This window comes from Pygoscelis adeliae, unplaced genomic scaffold (assembly GCF_000699105.1).
Source record: "Pygoscelis adeliae isolate BGI_AS28 unplaced genomic scaffold, ASM69910v1 Scaffold13, whole genome shotgun sequence".
Taxonomy (NCBI): domain Eukaryota; kingdom Metazoa; phylum Chordata; class Aves; order Sphenisciformes; family Spheniscidae; genus Pygoscelis; species Pygoscelis adeliae.
Window position 1 is genome coordinate 2,418,189 of NW_008824499.1, and position 3,794 is coordinate 2,421,982.

Consider the following 3,794-nt stretch of genomic DNA (forward strand, 5'->3'; position numbering starts at 1 on the left):
TCATCTGGGCCAGGACGCTCAAACCCCACTAGTGCAGCACTGCTAGCTCCTGCAGTTGAACAGAAAGTTTTTAGGAACTTTACACTTCATCACGAGAACATTACAGCAAGAAAAGCTGAGTTGCAAGTTTCTTGTGTTTGGGGTTTTTTTTGCTAAATTCTTGTAACCCTTTTTAAATATTAACCGTGCAGAATTGATTACTACAGAAGAGAAAATCCTGACACTAATATCCTTCTCAGTCATGAAGAATTCATGCATATTACCCTATTTTGAAACTCATTAACCAAGTTTCTGGAAGCAATTTTTCCACGACCCTTATGCTTCACCAGTAACAAAAAGTTTGAAAATTTCTCTGGGTAACAGTTGCCTGCAAAGCACTTAAAATTTATAAACTTCTCATACAGTTTCTGACATTTATCATTGCTAAAGTAAATGGAAGCAATGGAATTGACTATGCATCATGAGTAATATAATGCAATATTAAAGGACACCCAGAGGAGTACTTTAGAGGCTGAGGAATCTAAATCATACGCTCAGTGCTGGGAAACCGTATAGGAAAATGTGCGGCACCATTTGTTGGTTGACTGTAGCTGTCACTGCTCAGTGTTATGTGAGAGCTAAGCTGCACTGCTGATGCGCAGGGTTACATAATTGACAGCAGTGATTTACTGTTTATGTGAATTAGAAGAGAAAGGAACTGTGGAAAGAATTCCTAAAGAGTGATCACAAGCATTTCCACACTGCCCACCACAGCCTAAGCTAAACAAAAATTTGCAAGACAGGGAGAAGGACTGAGGCAAATAAAGAGGCTAACTCGTGCTACCACTCCTGGAGTTCCCAGGCAGGCAGCCTGGAGCATACCAGCTCTTTCGGGAGTGTCCATCTATACTTAATAGAGAAGGGCAGATAACAGGTATGGATGCTAAGCAGCACTGATGAGATCTGAAGGAGATTCCCACCTTCATCTCTTCTTTTTTGTTATCCGCCACTGTCCTGGTACAGGTAGAAGATGCACAGGCATTGAGTAGATGCACTGAGTAGAAAAAAGAACTACTTTGAACGCACATTAAGGAACATTACAACAGCCACTGTGATCTTTGCACGTCACTAGGCAGCAATCCTGACATAACTTTGGCAGGTGTGCTGCTTCCACAGGTCTTGAAAAACACGGAGGCCTCCTCTGTGGCTGCAGATTTTGTCTGGACAGAATTTGAGAGCTCTAGCCAATTGCCAGGGACTTCCAAGTACCCTACAGTCTGGTTACAACTGCTCTGCACAAATGACCACTGACATTCACAGATCAACGCCGCAGCATATGCGTAGATGTCTCATGCAGATCAGTTTTACAGCACATGCCCAGGGGATGATGGGCTAGGTACTCTGTGCCAGTGGTACGCACAAGGCAGATTTCCATCTGGGAAGGCCAAGACAAAGAAGAAATAAATATGGTAGATATAGGAGTTTTGTACATACCTTCCTCCCCACTCATTCACTGCTTCTTACGTATATCCCAGGAAAATATATAGATTTTGGAGTGATATTAATCAGTACTGGGATTACACTTTGGAATTCTTTTCTTTCGTCCTCTTTCTGGGTTTTTATTTTATTTTTTAATCTTGTCTGCATTCCTTTTCTTTCCATCTTTTTGCTTCTTCCTTCAGTTCCACTGAAGAGAGACAGGATCATGATGTAAGAAATAAGTCACCCTTCCCATTCCTCTGTTCCTCCTCCAATAATCTGCAAATCCTATTAGCTGAAACGATGTGGGACACTGGGATGGATTGGGGCAGACAGAGAGGCGCAGACAGAAATACTGCCTGGTAGCGTCTGGCAGCCTGGCACTCACTGGCTGCTTGGTGCAGAGCTGTGCTGTGGAAGAGTTTTATCAGAAGGATCAGTAAAAACCCTAATCGTATTACAGAAATTGCAAGATGAAAATGAAAGTTTAAATTACTTGAGTGTTTATCTTCATTTGAATATATTTGGCTGTTAACAAGATGGACACATACACAATACCACCCCCAGCCGAATTATGAGTGAATTTGTGAAAGATGAAGCAATATGAACTGAAACTGAAGAACAGCCAGCTGAGACCTCCAAGTCCTGTCAGCAGAGGTACAGGAGGTGTTTTTGCGGATTATGCAAGTACCATTAAGTCCACTGCTGAAGCTCAGCACCCCTTTGTTTGTGCTGATGGGACCACACTGTAAACCAGACCTCTGGAAAGGGGTGGGAAAGTGTTCAAGAAAAAATATTTTTTGAGGGCTCTCTACACTGTATCATGAGATCTTGGGATCTAGACCTGCTGTAGAAAAGCTATATAAATGATACATGAAGTATCAGTTGAATGAAAGTCTCAAAATACTATTTAATTCATATTTGTGTCTTTAATATCAAAATATATATTATTTTTCTGGTATGATGGTCAAACAGTTATATTGTTCTTCTGGGATAATTATATGTTATTATTAGCAAATGAGCAGCTTCTGAAGTTATGAAATTGATTTTCAGAGTGCTCTGTTTTCAGGTTTTTTAATAAGAGGCTTCTACCCATCACAATTACAGAATAAAAGTTTGGAAGGAAAAAGGTAAAAACAGTCTAATGGCTCAAAAACACAAGGCAAACAACACATTTTGAAAGTATACTTATCTGCTTTAAGCTTATGGTCTTCAAGAAAATCTCATTACTTTGGAGAGCATTTTTGACTTTTGAAAGCTAGCACTTGGATACATAATGTTGCTCTTCACAGCCATTTCCTTAAAATCTTTGCAGAAAACAGCTGCAACTGACACAGAGCGCAAACAAGGAACCGAGATTCACATACAGCATGACTGCCTTGTGTTTCCCTGTTTTGATGTTTTTATGGCATAAGCACATTCATATGTAAAACCAGCAATGCTTTATTAGTTAACCAATAACAGGGATCACGCAGTGCAGCCAGTAAGCACATCTGCCCCAAGAAAACAGAGAAATTCAACTTGGCTGGCATTATTATTTACACACAAGACTGCATGGAATCTTTGCTTCTAATTATAGCTGTGCCTAGCTGAGGCGGGTGGATCAAATGTGAAGCTCCCAGGCAGGATGAATGTGCCAACAGGACATCATCCCTTTCAGACAATTTTCAGGTCAGTCTCCCACCTAGCCAGTCTGATGCTACCAAGAGTAAACTTGAGATGGGTACATACTGCAGGCTCACCAATACCCCCAATTCAGTCTGGCAGGAAGGAAAGACCAGAGGATCATCAGTTTCCCATTCCCAGCTCTACCTGACAAGCTATCTGGTCACTTCATCTCCACCTCCAGATTCAACAAAGCACCATTGCATGGTCCTCCCACTAGCCAGAGGGAGGCGAAAGGAAAGTCCTTGTGGAGTCCTTGGCCACTAAGGACTGAAATATGGAAGAGGCCTTCAAATCTCTTGCTTTCTTCTGAAAGTCAGAGAACCGTAATCAGCTGACATCTTCGTAGGGACTATGACAACAACTCTTTCACCAAGCTACTCATACTGCCGCTTCCCCTCTGGTGATGATCACGTCACATGCAACACATTTGGCACACAGAATCACAGGAGAGGGCAAGGGACCATATTGGGACATCTGTCATGAAAGGGACAACTAACCTTTACAACTGCTGAGAAATATTTTGAAGGAACTTTGAAGAGGGCTTTAAACTAGAGATGCCGGGGGAGGGGAACTTCAATCCATCCCACTCCTACCAGTTTGATGCCAGGGCCAGCAATAGATGCCCAGACCCTGAAGAAGGAACACAGGTCAGCGGGGGAGTGCCTGAA